Raw genomic sequence first — 25,269 nt, 5'->3', positions numbered from 1 at the left:
ATGTCGTATTAGTTCATGAATCAGACTTCTTTCCAAAACAAAATGCTGATTCTATGTACTCAAAATTGTCTCAACTGGCAAGTGAGAGGACACTAAGAATATTTCAGGTCCAGACAACCACTATCAAAGTGACTTATTGAATATTCATAAAATCACAACTTTTTCATCAAAAAGGAGAAACCTAATTGGGGTAGGGGAGAAATCTTATAAATGTGACATGTGAAAGTGCTGCTTGTCTGGAGTAAGTATTTACATGAAGAAAGAGGAGTAAGAAGACATTATAAATAATCTGGTTATTACATAACAGGTCATCTCCAAGTCATCTGGTTTAAAACATTTACTTTCAAAGCTAAGATATTATGCCACTTTTTCTGATTTCATCTTCAAGCTGTAGAAAACAGAAATTATCTTCAAATACCTGTCTGTTCACCAGGAAATTATTTGAAACAATGGGTTATCTAAACTTACCATCAAAATATGCCTTCAAGATGAAGTGTGTTCTGTCTCTGTAAACCTCAAATTCAGTTCTCACATATCAGGTATTTGTGGTCACTGTCAAATTCATTTTTATGTTCCTGGATTGAGTCAGGAAAAACAAAATAGATTCACTAGGCATTTCTTGAGTTCAAAGATTGTTTTCTAAACAATAAAATAAAAGTTTGCAGCTGGTCTTGGAATGTTGTCATCCACTTGAAATGTGTACACATTTTCCTCCTTCATTCCTCTCTCATCTTAGATGCTTTCAATCTCTTCTATTTTCACCCTTCTCCCTTTTTTATTACTGACCAAGTATGAAGAAGGTTGAGCTGACAGTTGCTGTGTCTTTAATAGTCATCAAATACCAAAAACCAATTTGACCCTGAAATAAGCTGACATGGAAGATGGGAGTTTGGGGAATTGTTTGTGTGTGTGTGTGTGTGTTTTAAGATGGATGGAGGAAGATTGTTTGGGGTTTTGTTTTTTTAAAAATGCTCAGAGATTTTTTCTACTCTTTCACATCCTCACCATCAGAATGTTCTCATCTTCTATAGTTTTTTTTTTTTTTTGGCTGTTCCATGTGTCATGTGGGATCTCAATTGCCCAACCAGGGATCCAACCCTCATCCCCTCCACTGGAAGCATGGAGTCTTACCCACTGGACTGCCAGGGAAGGCCCAGTATTTTTGTACTTTCATATAATTAACTAATGCCTAATACTGATGACTTGCTTTTAAATGAAGTGGAAAATATTTCGCTGCAATATTTTATTTACATCTTTTCATCACAATAGTTTAATTATCTTAAAAGCAAAACAAATTCCACTAAATTTCAGATAGACCACAAATATGTAACATAAATAAAAATCTAGGTATTCAGAGTCAAATTCAGTGGGAGAAGAGGAAGGCCTCAGTCAGAGTTAAAATAAAAGAATCATGCTTTGGAATCATTCTTTCAAAGTCAGACAGCCATCAAGGTCATCCAGTCAAGTTGTACTGGATTGTAATTTTAAAACCGGTACCCAGTTTTTAATGAGGAGCTAAAGCTACAAAATTAGTTGCAAGCAGAAATGGAACTGAAGTCTCTCCCTCTCACTCTCAGGCTGATGGAATGTTAATCACAGAATACTGATCATAGTCTTTGTTGCTGAAAGAAACAGAAGCAAGAATCCATAGTTTCACAAAGCACTAGGTATACCAAGACAAATTTCCAGTCCTCCAGAATGTAACGCCAGAGGAATAGCAGGCATCTTAACTCCAGCACAATCTTTCTCAACTTTGGACATTTCTGTCTCCAGCGAAATTCCTTAGATAGTCTTAAAGGCATGCAATTTCCACCCTCCATCATGGGAATAAGCTGCAAAAATATTATAGTCTACCCGGCTTCTAAACATTTCCAACTATGACCCATCTATGGCTTAGATGGTAAGGAATCTGTTTGCAATTCGGGAGACACAGGTTTGAACCCTGAGTTGAGAAGATGGCCTGGAAAGGGGAATGGTAATCCATTCCAGTATTCTTGCCTGGAGAATCCCATGAACAGAGTCATCTGGAGGGCTACAGTCCATGGGATCACAAAGAGCCCGACATGACTGAGCAACTAACACACACAAACACATTTGAAGAATAGAAAAAATGAAAGAAATCAGGGCCAAAAGGGAAGCAGACTACAGTCCAGGGGGTCACAAAGATTCATCACAACTGAAGACAAGCACAACAGCAACAGGAAGTCCACAGATCTGGCCGCATATTCATGATGATCGGTGCATTTCCCTGCGCAAAAGGGGCTTCTTAATTCTTCAGTCTGTCTATATACAAGTAATAATAGATGAGACTGCTTTGGGGGAACTCTCCCTGACTTTTTCTTATTTCAAATACAGACAACATTGTAGATGGTTACTCAAGCTATGCTCCTGTCTATATAGACACCAGAGGGAAGACCATTTATTATGGTCTTTTTATACAGATGGAATGCAAAAATAGGAAGTCAAGAAATACCTGGAGTAACAGACAAATTTGGCCTTGAAGTATAGAATGAAGCAGTGCAAAGGTTAATAGAGTTTTGCCAAGAGAATGCACTGGTCATAGCAAACACCCTCTTCCAACAATAATTCTACACATGGACATCACCAGATGGCCACTACCGAAATCAGATTGATTATATTCTTTGCCGCCAAAAATGGAGAAGCTCTATACAGTCAGCAAAAACAAGACCAGGAGCTGACTTTGGCTCAGATCATGAACACCTTATTGCCAAATTCAGACTTAAATTGAAGAAAGTAGGGAAAACCACTAGACCATTCAGTTCAGTTCAGTTCAGTCGCTCAGTCCTGTCTGACTCTTTGCGACCCCATGAATTGCAGCATGCCAGGCCTCCCTGTCCATCACCAACTCCTGGAGTTCACTCAAACTCACGTCCAACGAGTCGGTGACACCATCTGGCCATCTCATCCTCTGTCGTCCCCTTTTCCTCCTGCCCCCAATCCCTCCCAGCATCAGTCTTTTCCAGTGAGTCAATTCTTTGCATGAGGTGGCCAAAGTACTGGAGTCTCAGCTGTAGCATCATTCCTTCCAAAGAACACCCAGGGCTGATCTCCTTTAGAATGGACTGGTTGGATCTCCTTGCAGTCCAAGGGACTCGCAGGAGTCTTCTCCAACACCACAGTTCAAAAGCATCAATTCTTCAGTGCTCAGCTTTCTTCACAGTCCAACTCTCACATCCATACATGTCCACTGGAAAAACCATAGCTCTGACTAGACAGACCTTTGTTGGCATTCAGGTATGACCTAAATCAAATCCCTTGTGATTATACAGTGGAAGTGAGAAATGGATTTAAGGGACTACATCTGATACAGTGCCTGACGAACTTTGGATGGAGGTTCATGACATTATACAGGAGACAGGGATCAAGATGATCCCCAAGGAAAAGAAATGCAAAAAAGCAAAATGGCTGTCTGGGGAGGCCTTACAAATAGCTGTGAAAAGAAGAGAAGCAAAAAGCAAAGGAGGAAAGGAAAGATATAAGCATCTGAATGCAGAGTTCCAAAGAATAGCAAGGAGAGATAAGAAAGCCTTCTTCAGAGTCAATGCAAAGAAATAGAGGAAAACAATAGAATGGGAAAGACTAGAGATCTCTTCAAGAAAATTAGAGATACCAAGGGAAAATTTCATGCAAAGATGGGCTCAATAAAGGACAGAAATGGTATGGACCTAACAGAAGCAGAAGATATTAAAAACAGGTGGCAATGGTATTGTAACCAACCAGAGAAAACACTAATGCCAGAGCTTAGGGTCTAACTGCTGCTAAATGAATTAATACATATTTCACTACTGTAAAAGCTTGATTATAAACAAAGTTGCTCCTGGCTAGGAAATTATCTCACTTTTTTTTTCTTAAAGGTTTAAAACTCACCACTTCCCTTACTTTCATGTAGAATTCTTGTAAAGTAGAGGAAAAAAAAAAAAAAGTAAAGCTATTCTAACATCAAAAGGATATTGGGCTTTTCCTGATGGTCCAATGGTTAAGAATCTGCCTTCCAATGAAGGGGATGAGGATTCAATCCCTGGTTGAAGAAATAAGGTCCTGCCTGCCAAGGGGTAACTAAGCCCATACACAACTAGAGAACGCCTGTGCACTGCAACGAAGACCCAGCACTGTCAAAATTTTAAAAAATAATAATTTTAAAGGATAACATTTAGATAGCACTTTAAATGCGAAAGACACTGTTCTAGGTATTTAACAGGCGGAGTTTTGTTTAATCCCCAGAATAGTCTTACATGACAGGTACTATTACTAATCCCATTTTGCAGATGAGAAGACAGAGGCACAGAGAAATGAAGCAAGTTTCCCCAACACACAATACTGGTATCAAGCAAAGGCAGGACCCAGCATCTTGAATCCAGAGTCTACTGCTTTACAAGCACGCAGTTTTAACAAGTGCTGGAGTACGTTATGACCTGTCATCAAGTGTTTGAAATTTATCCTGATTTAATATGTCTTTTTCATGTTCTTTGAAACTCCAGAGGATTCTTTTATAGTTAAACAATTGGTGAAAATAGTGTATACTAAAAGGATGAAAAAAATAAAATCATAGTACTCAATTTTAGTCAGTAACGCTCACAACTAGATTTTTAAATTTTTTTTGAAAAATACTGAGAATAAACTAAAATTGCAATAGCATAAGAATGTTTAAGCAATTTGATGGAATATTATGCCATCACTAAAAATAAATATTGTGAAGACCCTGTGGCAACATGAAAAATGTTTAGAATGCAATTATATGAAAAAAACCAAATACAAAATTGTTCAATCACTATAATTGCAAATGTAAAAATACATGTACTATCTATAGCCAAAGCTATAGACAAAGCAAGAAAGTAACAGGCAAAATAGAAACTGATATGTTACCTGTTAGGATCATGGATGCCTTAGTTCTCCTTCTTTTTACAGTGTTCTGTTCTTTAACTTTTTTTTTAAAGAATAATTTCTTTTAAAGTATATAAGAATCTCAAACAAATAAAGTCACCGTATTTCTTCCTTTGGTTAAAAAAAAAAAAAAAGGTGGCAAGAATACACAGAAGAACTATACAAAAAAATATCTTCATGACCAAGATAATCACGATGGTGTGATCACTCACCTAGAGCCAGACATCCTAGACTGTGAAGTCAAATGGGCCTTAGGAATCATCACTATGAACAAAGCTAGTGGAGGTGATGGTATTCCAGTTGAGCTATTTCAAATCCTGAAAGATGATGCTGTGAAAGTGCTACACTCAATATGCCAGCAAATTTGGAAAACTCAGCAGTGGCCACAGGACTGGAAAAAGTCAGTTTTCATTCCAATTACAAAGAAAGGCAATGCCAAAGAATGCTCAAACTACTGCATAATTGCACTCCTCTCACAGGCTAGTAAAGTAATGCTCCTGTCTAAAATTCTCCAAGCCAGGCTTCAGCAATATGTGAACTGTGAAATTCCAGATATTCAAACTGGTTTTAGAAAAGGCAGAGGAACCAGAGATCAAATTGCCAACATCCACTGGATCGTGGAAAAAGCAAGAGAGTTCCAGAAAAATATCTATTTCTGTTTTATTGACTATGCCAAAGACTTTGACTGTGTGGATCACAATAAACTATGGAAAATTCTGAAAAAGATGGGACTACCAGACCACTACCTGCCTCTTGAGAAAACTGTATGCAGGTCAGGAAGCAACAGTTAGAACTGGACATGGAACAACAGACTGGTTCCAAATAGGAAAAGGAGTACATCAAGGCTGTATGTTGTCACTCTGCTTATTTAACTTGTATGCGGAGTACATCATGAGAAACGCTGGGCTGGAAGAAGCACAAGCTGGAATCAAGATTGCTGGGAGAAATATCAATAACCTCAGATATGCAGATGACACCACCCTTATGGCAGAAAGTGAAGAGGAACTAAAGAGCCTCTTGATGAAAGTGAAAGAGGAGAGTGAAAAAGTTGGCTTAATGCTCAACATTCAGAAAATTAAGATCATGGCATTTTGTCCTATCAGTTCATGGCAAATAGATGGGGAAACAGTGGAAACAGTGGCTGACTTTATTTCTTTGGGCTCCCAAATCACTGCAGATGGTGATTGCAGCCATGAAATTAAAAGATGCTTACTCCTTGGAAGGAAAGTTATGACCAACCTGGACAGTATTTTAAAAAGCAGAGACATTACATCAACAAAGGTCTGTCTAGTCAAGGCTATAGTTTTTCCAGTGGTCATGTATGGATGTGAGACTTGGACTATAAAGAGAGCTGAGCAGCAAAGAACTGATGCTTTTGAACTGTGTTGTTGGAGAAGATTCTTGAGAGTCCCTTGGACTGCAAGGAGATCCAACCAGTCCATCCTAAAGGAAATCAGTCCTGGCTGTTCATTGGAAGGATGATGTTGAAGCTGAAACTCCAATACTTTGGCCACCTGATGCAAAGAGCTGACTCATTTGAAAAGACCCTGATGCTGGGAAAGATTGAGGGCAGGAGGAGAAGGGGACAACAGAGGATGAGATGGTTGGATGGTATCACTGACTCAATGGACATGAGTTTAGGTGAACTCCAGGAGTTGGCGATGGACAGGGAGGCCTGGCATGCTGTGGTTCATGGGGTCGCAGAGTGGGACATGACTGAGTGACTGAACTGAACTATACAGATGGAAAGACAAGAAGTAACCGTGTGCTCTGACCCATGGTGACCCCTGGCCCCGGATTCTCTCTGACAATGGCATCCAATAGGGCACATCGTTGTTTTTTTCTGTAAAGAGCCATATAGTAAGTATTCTAGGCTTTGTAGGCTACACAGTCTCTATCTAAACTGCTTACCTCTGTCCACGTATTACAAGAGCAGCCCTAGACACTAAGTGAATGAAGGAGTGAAGCTGTGTGCTAATAAAGCTTGATTTATAGATTTGAATTCTAATACTTTCCAAGTGCCATATAATATCCTTCTTCTTTTGATTTATTTTGATGATTTAAAAATATAAAAACATAAATACACCTGGTTTACTTTAACCATTTTTTTATAGTCTGTTATGCACTGTGGTTTCAGATGTGTAGTAATTTATACAATGGTTTTATTTCCAAGTATGCCTTAAGCAGAACAAATTATTTTTTCTGTATAATTCCTTGCCTTAATAATTTTTATTTTGTATATTTGTAAACTACAAAGTAAAAAAATGAACATTTTGTGAAGTTTGTATTTTGTATACTCACGGTGAGAAGTTTTAAATAAGCTTATAATATTTTATCTGGAAAAAAAATATATATATATATAAACAATTCTTAGCTCCAAGGCCATTCAAAAACAGGCGGCAGTTAGATTTGACCCACAGGCCATGGCTTGCCAACCTCAGCATAAAGGAACATTCTGTAATTTGTATTGGGTAATTATTTTCTGTGCTGTAAACCAAATATCTCTATCTGGAACTTCAACAATTCCTCACCATCCAGAACCTCTCTGTGCTTTGAGCATTAATATCTTTATTTTCTGGGGTGATATATAATCAAAATCAAGAAACAACTCCCAAGGCCTGGACATCTGAGATTTGGTAGAGAAATCCCACTCTCACTTTGGAGGTTAGTGATGTACTGTGATAATTACACTTTTGTATAATAGCTGGTTTGTTCAGAGAGGGTGTCCTGAAGAATCATCCTGGGGCAGGGGTGTGGTGTGCATCATCTGGCTCCCAGAGACTCTTCCCCATCAAAACACCCATTTGGAACCAATGCTTTAGTAAATTCTAATCAGATATACTGTATAGAAGAATATTAATGTGGATATACCAATGCTAAAGTTTAACATATCATGTACAGGGACTTCCTTGGTAGTCCAGTGGTTTGAGCTCTGTGCTCTCACTGCCGAGGGCATAGGTTCAATCCCTGATTGGGCAGCGTATATCCCACAAGAATATAAGTGGTTGGAGCATAGAAGGTTTTTAGGGCAGTGATATTGGTGATTTCATTTGTCTAAACTCATAGACTGCACAACACCAAGAATGGACTTTAATGTAAACTATGGGCTTTGGGTGATTATTTTTTGTCAGTGTGGTTCATCAGCTGTAACAAATGGAGGCTATACATGTGTGTAGGTAAAGGATATATGGGAAATCTCTGCACTACTTGCTCAGTCCTAAAACAAAAGTCTTAAGAAAAAAAAAAAAAAGGTATGTTAACTTAGAAATCAAAAGTACAAATTAAAACTATTGTATGATTTCACATTCATTACAATGAGTGAGTGAAAGTTGTCCAGTCGTGTCCTACTCTTTGCGATGGCTTAAATGGTAGCCTGCCAGTCTCATTTGTCCATGAAATTCTCCAGACAAGAATACTAGAGTGGTTCACCATTCCCTTCTCCAGGGGATCTTCTCGACCCAGGGATTGAACCTGGATTTCCTGCGTTGCAGGCAGATTTTTTACTGTTGGAGAATGGCCAGTGTTAAAAAGAATTCAATGATTCAAAGAAAGCTTCTATTGGCAGTAGGTGTAATGGCAAGGAATTGGAAACAAGGAGTTGGAACTATATCCATTGATAGATGAATGGATGCATATATTTTATTTTGGTGAATGTGATCCCATTCAACAGTAAAGCAAATGAGCTAGTCCTACAGGTATTAGTATGGTTGAGTCTCACAAACATAATACCAAAATGAAGAAAAATAGAGTACAATTGTATTGATATAAACATGCAAAATTGTTACGTATTTTTAGCAATACTTATCTGGGTGAACTCCGGGAGTTGGTGATGGACAGGGAGGCCTGGTGTGCTGCAATTCATGGGGTCGCAAAGAGTCGGACATGACTGAGTGACTGATCCGATCTGATCTGATCTATTTCCCAATGCAGATGGAGAAGAAACACAGCCACAACAGTGATAAGTATTGTTTCCTTAAGTTGGATGATCTGGATGTGAATATTTACTATATTGTTTTGTATATATGTTTGGAATATTTCAGTTCATATTATTAATTTTCTCTACATTAAATATAGAAACTGAAATATATATATATATATTTGTATATTTTTCATAATGTATCTTTTAACTAAATGAATGAAAATTGTAAATGTCAACATTTTGACTTGCCTTAAAAATCATTCGGAGAAGGCAATGGCACCCCACTCCAGTACTTTTGCCTAGGAAATCCCATGGACGGAGGAGCCTGGTAGGCTGCAGTCCATGGGGTCGCTAGAGTCGGACACGACTGAGCGACTTCACTTTCACTTTTCACTTTCATGCATTGGAGAAGGAAATGGCAACCCACTCCAGTGTTCTTGCCTGGAGAATCCCAGGGATGGGGAAGCCTGGTGGGCTGTCGTCTATGGGGTTGCACAGAGTCGGACACGACTGAAGCGACTTAGCAGTAGCAGTAGCAAAAATCATTACTGTAGTTTTAAACCGGAGAAGATTTTTGGCAACAGAAGCTGGCTAAAACCTCTTTTGCATTTAAATTAGACTGTTCGTTTTCTCTATTTTTCTGACTTGTAATCAGAGTCAAATCTGGACACGTGCATCTTAGTTCTTCACTGTCCACTTATAATTGCTAGTGAACCACTTCTGCCCTCTGACGGGCTTTAAATGCTCATGGCGTAGTGGGCTGACTTTCTAAATTGTTTCCTCCAACTGATTCTCTAAGAGTCAAGGACACATAGCCAGAAAATGAAATAACCAGAAATTCTCCACTTGAGCACTTTCAGAACTAAAGCAATCTTCTTATCTTTCTCTCACCACTCCCCCTGCCCCCACCCCATCCCTCTCCTCTTTCTCTCCCTCTCAGTCCCTTTTCTTCACCTAGGAAAGGGGATGCAGGAACAGGAGCTCTGCAATCCTGGTCTCCATCACATTTTTCTCCAGGATTTCAGTCAATAGTGCATCTGCCTTGGATTTTACTGTTAGCCTCCAGGAACAAGCTGATAACTGATTGCTTCATGGTTATTCAACTGAGGATCTCACCAAAAAATTAATCACAGTTCACTGCGACATACAGAATTTAAAGTTATTTTTGTACGTAAATGATCATCTCTTTTCCCAATAAATGTCCACAAGTTGAGCTTTCCTATTACTTTTCCAGCTGATTTAGACATATTATGATTCAATGAGACATATTATGATTCAATGATTCATTGGCTCTTAGCAGGCTCTCCTCCTAAATGGAACTGCCTCATAGAGCTGGTTGTGCACACCTAATTAGTCCTGTTGGGGGTTTGAAGATGCATACTAGCTTACCAGGTGGCTCAGTGGTAAAGAATCCACCTGCCAATGCAAGAGACACAGGAGCCAACATATTCAATCCCTGGGTTGGAAAGATGCCCTGGAGAAGGAAATGGAAACCCACTACAGTATTCTTGCCTGGGAAATCCCATGGACAGATGAGCCTGGCAGATTACAATCCATGGGGACTCAGTGAAGTGACTTAGCATGCACACACTCTTTTCCATGATCAGGAAAATGGCAACAGGAGCAAATCTGTGAAAACAATTGGATTTGTTAAAGTATCCCAACTAATCTGAAAGAAATATTAATGACATGTACAAAGGTATAGCTATGTTTACAACATTTGAATTATAAGAAGGAAAAAATTGGAAATTTTGATTATCTCACTCACATATGACAAGCGTAATTTAAAAAAAAAAGAAAGAGAAGAAATCCAGTGGATTTCAATCCACTTAAAATATGGAATGATGGATTCAAGCCAAAATCGAGTTTTGTTTCTTAAAGGTGGATAAGCACTTCAAAATTGTTACAACCTCAATTTTCTTTCTGCAATAAACACATGACAGAATGCTTACTGGTAACTAAGAGCAAAATTATAAGAAAAATCTTTATGTCAGCCTTTTTCCAAGGTAAGATTTACAAGACAGAGTCAGGAAGGAAGTACTCAGAAGGATTAGTCATATCAGCTACTAATTAATTCAAGGACCAATCTCCTTATCACTGCAAATTACCCACCATCCAGAAAACGTGAATCCAAAGAACTTCATAAGCTGCCTCAGTTGTGAGCAGTGGGATTGGACATTTGAGCAAGCCTGAGACAAAGTGGGGCTTCTAGCCTAAGGAAAAATGTTTATACATGTCTTGGTATACAGTTATTTTTTTTTTTTTTTGAATTTGCTCATCCGTCAGCTGCCTCCTCCTGCCCATTTTTCTAGTCAGCTTCTTTTTTTTTTTAATTAATTAATTTATTTTTTTACATGTGTTCCCCATCCTGAACCCTCCTCCCTCCTCCCTCCCCATACCATCCCTCTGGGTCGTCCCAGTGCACCAGCCCCAAGCATCCAGCATCGTGCATTGAACCTGGACTGGCATCTCGTTTCATACATGACATTTCACATGTTTCAATGCCATTCTCCCAAATCTTCCCACCCTCTCCCTCTCCCACAGAGTCCATAAGACTGTTCTATACATCAGTGTCTCTTTTGCTGTCTCGTATACAGGGTTATCGTTACCATCTTTCTAAATTCCATATACATGCGTTAGTATACTGTATTGGTGTTTTTCCTTCTGGCTTACTTCACTCTGTATAATAGGCTCCAGTTTCATCCACCTCATTAGAACTGATTCAAATGTATTCTTTTTACTGGCTGAGTAATACTCCATTGTGTATATGTACCATAGCTTTCTTATCTATTCATCTGCTGATGGACATCTAGGTTGCCTTCATGTCCTGGCTATTATAAACAGTGCTGCGATGAACATTGGGGTACACGTGTCTCTTTCCCTTCTGGTTTCCTCGGTGTGTATGCCCAGCAGTGGGATTGCTGGATCATAAGGCAGTTCTATTTCCAGATTTTTAAAGAATCTCCACACTGTTCTCCATAGTGGCTGTACTAGTTTGCATTCCCACCAACAGTGTAAGAGGGTTCCCTTTTCTCCACACCCTCTCCAGCATTTATTATTTGTAGACTTTTGGGTCGCAGCCATTCTGACTGGTGTGAAATGATATCTCATAGTGGTTTTGATTTGCATTTCTCTGATAATGAGTGATGTTGAGCATCTTTTCATGTATTTGTTAGCCATCTGTATGTCTTCTTTGGAGAAATGTCTATTTAGATCTTTGGCCCATTTTTTGATTGGGTCATTTATTTTTCTGGAGTTGAGCTGTAGGAGTTGCTTGTATATTTTTGAGATTAGATTAGATTAGATTTTTTATATTTTAAATATAAATATATATATTTAAATATATATATAATATATTTATATATTATATTTATATATATTTATATATAAATATATATATAATATATATATATTTATATTTTATATAATATATATTTTATATATATTTATATATTTATATATATTTATATAATATATATATTATATATATATATATATATATAATTTATATATATATAAATTTATATAAATATATATATAATTTATATAAATATATATAAATATGTATATATATATATATATATATATAAATATATATATACATATATATATATATATATATAAATTATATATAATATATATATTATTTATATATATATATAAACATATATATTTAAATATATATATTTAAATATAAATATATTATATTTTTGAGATTAGATTAAAGACTCCACCAGAAAATTACTAGAACTAATCAATGATTATAGTAAAGTTGCAGGATATAAAATCAACACACAGAAATCCCTTGCATTCCTATATACTAATAATGAGAAAACAGAAAGAGAAATTAAGGAAACAATTCCATTCACCATTGCAACGGAAAGAATAAAATACTTAGGAATATATCTACCTAAAGAAACTAAAGACCTAAATATAGAAAACTATAAAACACTGGTGAAAGAAATCAAAGAGGACACTAATAGATGGAGAAATATACCATGTTCATGGATTGGAAGAATCAATATAGTGAAAATGAGTATACTACCCAAAGCAATTTATAGATTCAATGCAATCCCTATCAAGCTACCAACAGTATTCTTCACAGAGCTAGAACAAATAATTTCACAATTTGTATGGAAATACAAAGAACCTCGAATAGCCAAAGCGATCTTGAGAAAGAAAAATGGAACTGGAGGAATCAACCTACCTGACTTCAGGCTCTACTACAAAGCCACAGTTATCAAGACAGTATGGTACTGGCACAAAGACAGAAATATAGATCAATGGAACAAAATAGAAAGCCCAGAGATAAATCCACGCACATATGGACACCTTATCTTTGACAAAGGAGGCAAGAATATACAATGGATTAAAGACAATCTCTTTAACAAGTGGTACTGGGAAATCTGGTCAACACTTGTAAAAGAATGAAACTAGAACACTTTCTAACACCATATACAAAAATAAACTCAAAATGGATTAAAGATCTCAACGTAAGACCAGAAACTATAAAACTCCTAGAGGAGAACATAGGCAAAACACTCTCTGACATACATCACAGCAGGATCCTCTATGACCCACCTCCCAGAATATTGGAAATAAAAGCAAAAATAAACAAATGGGACCTAATTAAACTTAAAAGCTTCTGCACATCAAAGGAAACTATTAGCAAGGTGAAAAGACAGCCTTCAGAATGGGAGAAAATAATAGCAAATGAAGCAACCGACAAACAACTAATCTCAAAAGGTATACAGTTATTTTGATGGATTTTCACTTCCCTAAGTCCATGATCTTAGACAATGATACAGTCTGATGCATGTGGTAAACTATTTACTGTTATTGACACAATTTTTTCAATTTCTTGGAATAGGTAATTCTCTGAGAAGAGACAATAAAATAGTGGCTTGACATCCAAAGTTCAAGTTTTTGTAGTAAAAAATATGCATTATTTTGTAACCAGGAAAAATAATAAAACTATTTTCATCTTGGAAATAGTGGTTTGATGTCAAAATGACTTGGCATTTATGGGAAAAAGGGTTTACCTTTCTTCTAACATTATTTTATTGGTAGCCCAATCACCTTGGCACCTCATGATAATGGTAAAATCTCTAGATATAAACCCAATTGTTTAGTCACTCAGTTGTGTCTGACTACTTTGGGACCCCATGGACTGTAACTGACAGGTTCCTCTGTCCATGGGATTTTCCAGGCAAGAATACTGGAGTGGATTGCCATTTCCTTCTCTGATAAATATTGTAGGGATTACAATAAAAATATTTTATTTTTTTACAGTATATTTTTTATTTATTCAACTTTGTATGTGTCAAACACATGAATAAAACAAAGAAATAACAAAGATTACATACAACACAATGTAATGGCTTGATCCTATTTAATTACATTAATTTTAAGGAAAAAAATTATACCAACATATTAGTCTTTCACAGAAATGAATATTATGTTATACAAAAACTGGGTTCACAGTTGAAAACTAGGTTTGTTACTTGGTGGGTGTTGAGCCAAGAGACACAACCACGTCAAAGATCTGGAGAAGAAAGGATTTATTACTTGCAGTAACTAAGGTGAACATCGGGGATATTTCCCAAAGTAGTGTCTCCAAAAGTCTTTGATTTATTGGCATCTGATTTCTTTTTCAATCAGGTTTTATGTTCAGTACTATAATAGTCTCTGAAAAGACTCTAAGCATTCAGGCACTCACATTGGCTGAAATGAATTTTTGAAACCCAAAACATCAATTATGCCCCTTCCCTCAACCGTACTTTAAAACAATTTCAGCTGGCTTCCTTTTTTTAAAATAGATTCTTAACCTTGATATGAAGTTGAAAATTTACTCATGCTCCATTCAGATGTGCAAAAACAGAAGAAAAAAAAAAAAACCTCTTTTTTGTTTTCTATTAACTGCTCTGATCTTAAAAACTCTCATCCTGATAGATAACAAAGGAAAAAAATTAATCTGAAAAGTCAAATGATGGGGAAATTTTGGTGCATGCCCATGCAAACAGTTTCTAGGTAATTCAGATTGCTTAGATGAGACAGCTAGCTAAATGTCAAACCAAAGTTTTATCTCTGCTTTTAACCTACCTCCTAGGTGATAATCAAGTTCAGGAAGGAAGCTGAGTGCCGAAGAATTGATGCTTTTGAATTGTGGTGCTGGGGAAGACTCTTGAGAATCCCTTGAACAGCAAGGAGATCAAGCTAATCAATCCTAAAGGAAATCAAACCTGAATATTCATTGGAAGGAGTGATGCTAAAGCTGAAGCTCCAGTACTTTGGCCACTGGAAGAGCATTGGAAAAGACCCTGATGCTAGGAAAGATAGAAGAAAAGAGGAAAAGCGGACAACAGAGGATGAGATGGCTGGATGGCATCACAAACTCAATAGACATGGGTTTGAGCAAAGTCCGGGAGATAGTGAAGGACAGGGAAGCCTGGCATGCTGCAGTTCATGGGGTTGCAAAGAGTCGGACGTGACTTAGCAACTGAACAACAACAAGGAAGTGGATAGTGGTGAGAATTGTAGGAAGGGGGAGAGAAATAAAGGGTATTAGAGATGTTAAATTTAGACTTCCTTGGTAGTCAGGTGGTTAAGAATCTGTCTTCCAATTCAGGTGACACAGGTTGGATCCCTGGTGGGGGAACTAAAATCCCACATCCCGAGGGGCAACTAAGCCCAGATGCCACAAAGACAGCCAGTGCCTCAAAAAAAAAAAAAAAAAAGATGTTAAATTCAACAATAATGATGATGAAGACTAAAACTGATGCACTCACATGCTCTCTCCATAAGAACTCAAGACATCAATAAGTATGTAAACAACAATGATAATATTTAAAGGCATTTCTACAACTTCTAGAAAATAGTTTAAATACAGACAAAAGATTATTTATTTTCCTGATTGTTCAATAAATATTTTGCTAAACGATTTTTTTTTAAGGTATTGAGTTTCCCTAAAGCTATCTTTTCTAAAAACTATTCTCTTCATCAGACAGCATGGTTTAAAATTTCAGGCATAATCAAAAAATTTTTTTTTATTTTTGCATGAGATACTCTGACTATATGCTTCCCCACAGTGATGCAAACTAAAGGACTAAATCCTGGCCTTCTTTTCAAAACCTGTTTTAAAGTATTTAACAGGAGGATACTGAACTTGACAGTAAGGTTTCTGGAAGTTATCAGCCTCAGCTTCTGTACAAATTCTGCCTCTTCCAGACACCCCTGGTTGTGTCAGAATTTTCCCACCACAGCAACTTTGTGGTTGATGTGACACAGTCTAACAAGGCATGTCTGGAAGAGGGAGCCTTTGACTAAGCTGGGAATTCCAGGAAAATCACCAAAAAAGAACGCATTAAATGTTCATTAATTCAACCAATATTTCATGGACACCAACGTTATGGAAGACTTTTTGTTGTGCTTAACAGTAAAAATGAGTAAGATATCCCTGCCACCCTTGAATAATTGTACTTTGTTTACAGACCAGAGAGAATGAACTAGGAGCCTTAGTTGTTGTTTTTTAGTTGCTAACTTGCATCCAACTCGTTGCAATCCCATGGACTATAGCTCACCAGGCTCCCCTGTCCATGGAATTTTTGAGGCAACCCACTGGAGTGGATTGTCATTTTGTTCTCTCCGGGGGGCAGATCTTCCTAAGCCAGGGATTGAACCCGAGTCTCCTGCATTGACAGGCAAGTTCTTTACCACTGAATCACCAGAGAAGCCAAGTGGAGAGCACACATCAACCCTTGAAAGTACTTCAGAAAAAGGAGATGCTGATTTTTCTACTCAGAGGCCACTATTTTATATTTTGATTTCTCCTAATATAAGAATGTCCATTAGACATTATCTAGGAAAAAATAGGTTTATTTCTCTGAAACAAAAAATAGGTATATTTCTCTAAGGTGGAATATATTATTCCACTTTAATTTTTAGTAAAGCCCTAGCCTTCACTATGTTCCAAGTCTCATTGTAGTCACTTTTAAAAAAGTAATCCATTACTTATTAAAACAATCCTGAGAAGTATACATTATTATTTTCCCCAGTTTTATAGATGAGGAAATTAAGGCTCAAAGCCTGTAAGTAGGCCACCCAGGTTTACACAGATAGCAAGTAAGTTACCTTTAAGTAAGATAATCAAAGATAAAAAAAATTTTTTTAAGTGTATCAAAATAAAGACGAAAAAATCACATTGCATATTCAGGATTTAAATTAAATAAGAATGGGGTTCTTTAAGATTTTTCAGTGCCATACTAATTAGGACAAAATGTTCTGTCCTTGATATCTAAAGATATAATCTCATGCAAGATATTCTCTTGCATGAGAGAATAAAATATGAAAAAAAAGTATTCCTCCCCATATCAGGTTATCTTACTATCCTCTTCAGACTTGGTAAAAAAACAAATAATTAAACTATATGAACCTTCCTTGGATCTATTTAAATGTTTGGCTTATGCACCCTCTATCAGGGAAAACATTTAATCACAGGTTCACATGGTAATTACCATTAGGCTATGGTTTGCTCAACTGAAAAGTGGGGATAAGGATAGTACATACACTGTAGGATGGTGAAAGGATATCTCCTTTCATGGTGTGATGGCAGAGCATCCAGGTAGAATACATAGGCACTGAAAAAGAACATTCTTCAGCATGGTCCTTATGCTTTGCTATAAACAAAATATAGCTATATTGTATGCAGGTCAGGAAGCAACAGTTAGAACTGGACATGGAACAACAGACTGGTTCCAAATAGGAAAAGGAGTTCGTCAAGGCTGCATATTTTCACCCTGCTTATTTAACTTATATGCAGAGTACATCATGAGAAACGCTGGGCTGGAAGAAACACAAGCTGGAATCAAGATTGCTGGGAGAAATATCAATAACTGCAGATATGCAGATGACACCAGCCTTATGGCAGAAAGTGAAGAGGAACTCAAAAGCCTCTTGATGAAAGTGAAAGTGGAGAGTGAAAAAGTTGGCTTAAAGCTCAACATTCAGAAAACGAAGATCATGGCATCCCGTCACATCACTTCATGGGAAATAGATGGGGAAACTGTGGAAACAGTGTCAGAATTTATTTTTCTGGGCTCCAAAATCACTGTGGATGGTGATTGCAGCCATGAAATTAAAAGACACTTACTCCTTGGAAGGAAAGTTATGACCAACCTAGATAGCATATTCAAAAGCAGAGACATTACTTTGCCAACAAAGGTCCATCTAGTCAAGGCTATGGTTTTTCCTGTGGTCATGTATGGATGTGAGAGTTGGACTGTGAAGAAGGCTGAGCGCCAAAGAATTGATGCTTTTGAACTGTGGTGTTGGAGAAGACTCTTGAGAGTCCCTTGGACTGCAAGGAGATCCAACCAGTCCATTCTGAAGGAGATCAGCCCTGGGATTTCTTTGGAAGGAATGATGCTAAAGCTGAAACTCCAGTACTTTGGCCACCTCATGCGAAGAGTTGACTCATTGGAAAAGACTCTGATGCTGGGAGGGGTTGGGGGCAAGAGGAGAAGGGGACGACAGAGGATGAGATGGCTGGATGGCATCACTGACTCGATGGACGTGAGTCTGGGTGAACTCCGGGAGTTGGTGATGGATAGGGAGGCCTGTTATGCTGCGATTCATGGGATCGCAAAGGGTCGGACACGACTGAGCGACTGATCTGATCTGAACATCCACACAATCAAAAGTAAATGCTGGGACTTCCCTAGTGGTCCAGTGGTTAAGAATTCACCTTCCACTGCAGGGGACACAGGTTTGATCCCAAGTTAGGGAATTAAGATCCTTTATGCCATATGTAGTGGCCAAAATAATAATAATAAAATTAAAAGAATAAAAATTAAAAATACAAAACCTGCAAATTGGCTTCTCAGAAAAAAAGTAAATGCCAACACATAAACCAACCAATAAACCAACATGGGCTCAAAAACTTCCCCAGACTTCCTCAGCCCACCAAAAGCATTCCTTTTCTCAGGTTAGCAAATGGGCTTCCTTATCTTTGTAGTATTAAAGGTTTAAAAAGACAAATAAAAAACTTTATGCTTCAAAGCAATATGAAACAAAGTCCTACTTATGTTGGAAGACCTTACAGAACTTGTTTATGTACTTCTCACCTCTTGATAAAGTGATTAAATCAGCACTTTTATGACAAATGACTGGGCTATCACACACAGAACAATCAATCCAAGAAATCACATCTTTGAGGGAAGCTCAAGTTTTTAGCTGTATTATATCTTGGACTAGGAAATGAAAGTCATCCACATGTCTGTCTGATTATGCTATCTCGAAAAATAAGCATTAATTAACAAATTTCACTTTGTTTGCTGTGCTTAGTCACTCAGTCAAGTCCAACTCTTTTGAGACCCCATGAACTGTAGCCTGCCAGACTCTTCTGTCTGTAGGATTTTCCAGGCAAGAATACTGGAGTGGGTTGCCATTTCCTCCTGCAGAGGATCGTCCAGACCCAGAGATGGAATTTGAGTCTTCTGCATCTCCTGCATTGCAGGTGGATTCTTCACTGTTGAGTCATTCATGGAACCCAAGCTTCACATAAGTGATTGAAATTCTAGTATTTTAGTGCAGATTAAAAAATAGGATGTAAACTGAATCCTCTGTTGTAAAACTGATGGGTCCCTTGAGCTTATTATAAGAGCAAACTTAATGTAAACCAAGATGCTTCAAGAATTCAATCAACTGTTTCAATTGATGACCATCAGATTCACAGGATTTCTGAACTCATGGAAATATATTTTTAATTTTACAAGAGTTCTCATCAGACCTTCACACTGGCTAGCTAGGATGATCTCTTTGTGTTGGGCTCCCTACCTCATTGACTTTCCGGTCTCCAGTTCTTTCAGAAATCCAGAGCAGCCTTCAGTCCTAATTTCTGGCTCAGCCCTTTCCCTAGTCCCATGCTCCTGTGGATGGTGCACACAGGACCTTCTCTTGGACAATCTGCAGTAACATCTCCTGGTAACTGCTGGTGGGCTAAGGTGCATACTTTCATTTTTGTTTTGCATAGAACCTTACATCCTACAAAGTGAAGCATACCACCTTCTGACACACCTGTTTACTTTATGTCTAAGAACTGTGGTCCCAGAAATTGTAGATATCTACAAAGATGACAAAATCTTTCTAAAAACAACCCAGGCCATTATGAGAAACATTCCAATTGGACAAGACTATTTACTTAAGAAGTGAACTCAAAAGCAAGGACTCCCAAATCAAACATACTGAATACCTATTTTAATTGGCATGCAGAAGCCTCCAAAGGCTTAAAAATTGAAAAATAGCTTCGTGTAAAAATTTGTTGCACATGGTAATGTATAAATGGCAACCCCAATCTCCCAATTCATTGCACCTCCCTTCCTTGCCCCATGTCCAGAAATCCATTCTCTATATCTGTGTTTCTATTCCTGCCTTGCAAATAGGTTCAGCCGTACCATTTTATGCATTAATATGTGGTATTTGCTTTTCACTTTCTGACTTACATCACTTTGTATGACAGTCTCTAGGTTCATCTGTGAATGATCAAAATTTGTTCCTTTGTATGGCTAATAATCTAGGGGGTCCAAGATGGAGTGGGTACATGTATACATATAGCTGATTCTTTTTGTTGTACAGTAGAAACTAATACAACATTGTAAGGCAACTATATACCAATTTTAAAATATATATATTGAAAAAGGTTTGTGAAAAATTAAAGACTGAGGTGCCTAAATCAAAAGATTGAGTGACATAACTTTTACTGCTCCCCTCTGTCCTCCTTCAGGTGTCTGTCTGCCTACAGCATCCAGTCCAGACAGAAAATTAAATTTTCCATTGTTCCCTCCTTTCCAAATCCAGACCCACTGTGAAACTGAGTCCCCCTAAAACTGAGCTCCTCTTCTGAGTTTATGATTAAATTATCTACCCATTATCCCCCTTCTCATCCAACACTTATTCTTCTCATGACTGATGACTATCGAAGAAAGGGGGTATTGAAACCAAGCAGGACCCTGTGGGTATGAATCCTTTCCTTGTTCCTCATTTTTTTGTTTGGTCTGTTTTCCTGTCTCTGGCTAACACCCCAAAATTAGTGAACTTTGCTTCCAGGCTCTGTAAAAAAGAAAAGGAACATGAGATAAGGGTAACTAGAATAAAACTTCTTGTGTTGTCTACAGACACTTAAAATTAGACTGGAATCCATGGCTGTCACTTTTTTCATCCTGATTCAGATACAAATTCCCAGGAGCCATTCGTGATTCAGTACTCACTTCCTCTGGTCAGGTCTTACTTCACTGGCCAAGGCTACCTGCTTCACCCAGATTAACACCTCTAGGGAAGTTGAAACTTAGTCACATAAGGTCACTGAGTAAGCAGTGGACTTAACAAGGTGGCTCCATCAATGGAGTCTTTCTTCGATTTATTTGATTTTGACTGGTTTGGGTCTTGGAGACTACGGTTCTGACATGAACGCCAGACACTGGGAATTATCCTGTGTATAGTAGTTACAGAGTCTCCCTGGCATGCTCTGTACTCTCAAGGTTTTCAACGCCTGTCCACAGCCACTCACCACCAAGCACATCATCTTCCTGAGACTGAAACATCAAAAAAAGGAACAAAGAGAAACACTGACTTAAATATTGTGAACCTAAAGTTGTGGCATGTGAATATCAGAGAAATTAAGGTCATAAAAACATTATGACCAATGACTATCACACAAGGATCAACAAAACCTGCAAGAACTTCAGAATGGGAGCTGGAAATGGCCCTCATGCCTTGCAATTTGATTACATTTTTCAATGAAGCTGAGTGTCTAATCAAAAGGGGAGAATTGTTTAAAAAAAAAAAGAGAGAGAAGAGAAGCCCAGAATGGGGTCACTTGCTTCACATAACAGCAAATCAAGATTTAATATCTAACCTAATTACAGTTTCCGCCTCTCCCAGAAATGTGACCTTTAACCAGTTAATCCGGAATTACCTGATCAGTACTAATGAGGTCACCTGCAGGATAGAACCCCACCCATCTCCCAAAATACGACCTTGCTGGAAACAACCCACTCTTTGTTAGAAACTTCCATTTTCCACCCCTTTCTGCCTAGAAAACCCTTCCATTTTGACAGCTTCTCAGAACCCCTTTCTGCCTGCTAAATGGGATGCTCCCTGTTTCATGAATCATTAAATAAAGCTAATTAGATCTTCAAATTTGCTCAGCTGGGTTTTGCAGAGACATCAGTTTGCCGACAAAGGTCTATAGATTCAAAGCCATGGTTTTTCCAGTAGTCATGTATGGATGTGAGAGCTAGACCATAAAAAGGGAAGAGCACTAAAGAACTGATGCTTTCAAACGTGGTTCTTGTGAAGACTCTTGAGAGTCCTTTGGACAGCAAGGAGATCAAACTAGTCAATCCTATAACCCTGAATATTCATTGGAAAGACTGATGCTGAAGCTGAAGCTCCAATACTTTGGCCACCCGATGCGAAGTGCTTACTCATTGGAAAAGAGCCTGATGCTAGTAAATACTGAAGGCAAAAGGAGAAGGAGTGGCAGAGGATGAAATAGTTAGATGGCATCACCAACTCAATGGATATGAATTTGAACAAACTCTGGGAGATAGTGGAGGACAGGGAAGCCTGGTGTGCTGCAGCCCATGGGGTCACAAAGATTCAAATATGACTTGGTGACTGAATAGCAATAGCAAACAAATCCTTCAAAACAAGTGCCCTATGGAAAAGGCAGTGATTTGCTTCATGATGAGTTCTATTCTAAGTACTTCAGATATCTTTTCTCACATCACACTATATTTATTCATTCATCTGTTAACAGATATTGAAGTTGTTTTCATATACTGGCTGTGTGAATAATGCTACAGTGAACTTGGAAGTGCAGATACTGCTTTGAGACACTTCTTTAAATTCCTCTGGGTATGTACTGCAAAGAAGGATTGCTGGATTACATGGTTAGTTCTATTTTTGGCTTTCTGAAGTATTTCCACACTGCTTCCCATAACGGCTATACCAATTTACAATGCCACCAACAGTGTACAAGTGTGCCAAAAAGGACTAGGTCTTGAGGTAGACAAATCAGGGCTTAAAACCATGATCTGTGAATTTATAGACATTTTTGCCAAGGGGGAAGGTTGGTGGGGAGGGACAGTTAGGGAGTTTGGGATCGACGTGTACACACTGCTATATTTAAAATGGATAACCAATGAGGCCCTACTGTATAACACAGGGAACTCTGGTTAATGTTATGTGGCAGCCTGGATGGGAGGGGATTTTAGGGGAGAATGGATATATGTATATGTATGACTGATTGCCTTTGCTGTCTTAAACAATCATACTTAAAATTATCAAAACATTGTTAATCAGCTATACCCAACACAAAATGTTTTTGGTGTTAAAAAAAATGAAAAAAAAAAATCTAAAAAAACAGTAAGAACCGTGTTCTACCTTTTTCAAGCTATGTGATCAAAAGTCATCTCACCTCTCTGAATTCTAGTTTCCTTGTATGTAAAAAGAAATTTTCATCCTAGGGCTGTAAAGATTTGGTGATAAAGAGCAGTTTTATAGTGTGTGGCACAACACCCATCACATACAAGGTGTTAAAACAATTTTGGATTTTTTTTTCTACCTGCCCTGATTTCCACTCAGTTGTGAATTTGATAGCACAGATTAATAGCCTGCTCACAGAAGTAAACTGCATTTTCATAGGTACTGCCAAATGCTTCTCAAGTGTTGGAAACCATCTTCTCCAGTGTCTTCTTACTCTCTGCTTTAACCTTGGCACTAATAAAAATGGAGTAACTGCCTCTTGCTACCTTGCTAAGAAGGCAGAGATGAGGTTGCATGTGATGCTGCTTAAGATGCCATCTGAGCATTTAAAAAGAATTTCCATGTAAAGGACAAGGGATGCCAATCAGGTCAGCTGTGGGCAAGCTTGGAGGAAAATCTCTGACTTATTTCTTACCATTTTAAAGCATGAAGTATTGAAATTTTCAGTGAGATTTATTCCAAAAAGTCTCTTCTTTATGACTCAGTGGACAATTTCTTTCCTACAAAGATTCAGGCAATTTTTTCAGGAATGTGAATTATTGGGAGCCAATGCTGAGCACAGGAATCAAATTAACTCTTACAGTAAAACATTCATCTGTTCCCCAGTGCTTTTCCTGAAATTACTAGAAATAAGCCTCTTAAAAACTGTTTCTAGGAGGTTCTAGAGACCAACTTCAAGAAACAAAATAGGTAAGGTGAAAGCTTTATCAGAATATGACAGTATTTAATCTGACAGGACAGTTTTGATATATATTCATCTTAAAACATAACACCTGGATTCTGAGGCCCAGAGCCATATTCTCTGAATGCCTGTCTGTAGCTATCTATATTACACATATTCTCCAAAAGATTCATTTGGATCAAGGATAGATTTCTCAAGGAGAAACATCATCAGCAAAGAAAAAACAGAAAAATGCAGGTGTTGAAAGGATTGAAGACAGTGGAGTGAAGAGACAAAAATACATGTTATACAAGATTATCAGGTGTCTGAGCCTGTGCCAGGTTTTAAAGAAAAATGAAACTGAGGGGAAACAAGATCAAAAGTATAAAGCCGAGAGGATTTGAGGGAATCACTTTTAATTATTGATCTCTGTGTTAGCCTCAGAAGCCCCAGAGAATTTTCTTTAGGAAACTGTCTAATTTGAAAGTCCAAGATCCGGTTTATTATCAAAGCTAAAGCAAAGTAAAAAACTGATAAATATTTGTTGAGGTCCGTTAATGGACCAGAACCTGGTGGTCTGGAGTCGACCGACAAGAAAGTAAAGGAGAGAGAAAGAGGCTGACATTGCTTGGTTTACGCAGAAAACCAATAAAGCCCCTGCACGGGGCTTGCTCTGTTCACGAAGGCCTCAGGCGCCCTCTCGATGGGGTGAAGGAGCAGGGAGCCTTCTCGAGAGGGTCTTAGAAGCCCAGGCAGGAAAGTGAACTCAGAGAGCCTCTGCGCTCCAGGGAATCAGCCTGAAAAAGAGAGAGAGAGAGAAAGCAAGACACGGGGACCAAAGCTTGATGGAGCAAAGGTGTTTTATTCAACATTGTGTAGATATTTATACTATCTTACAAGATAGCTATTTTCAGCAGAGATAAAATCAAAACTTACAAGGAAACATGAGGTAATCCATATGAAAGAGAGAGGGTTGTAAATAATCACTTTTACCATATGGTTCATAAAAAGGAAGAGGGTACTTATCACCGTATAGAAAAACTAACAAAGGAAATGCCTGGATTCCTAAGCCCCCGGAAGAGGGGGAGAGGCTTGCCTCTCCTCTTAAGTCCTGAAATTCAGGAATTAATAAAGAACAGAGAATTCCTGACAGATCCAAAACAGCACACAGGAAGCCTCCTATTAAATGCTTCCTGACAATTCCCCCTATTTTATTATATTCATTAAAAAAAAAGGTCCTGAC

This window comes from Bos javanicus, chromosome 8 (assembly GCF_032452875.1).
Source record: "Bos javanicus breed banteng chromosome 8, ARS-OSU_banteng_1.0, whole genome shotgun sequence".
In the NCBI taxonomy this organism is placed as follows: Eukaryota; Metazoa; Chordata; class Mammalia; order Artiodactyla; family Bovidae; genus Bos; species Bos javanicus.
The sequence above is the reverse complement of the archived record's forward strand: the minus strand, read 5'-3'. Positions refer to the sequence as shown.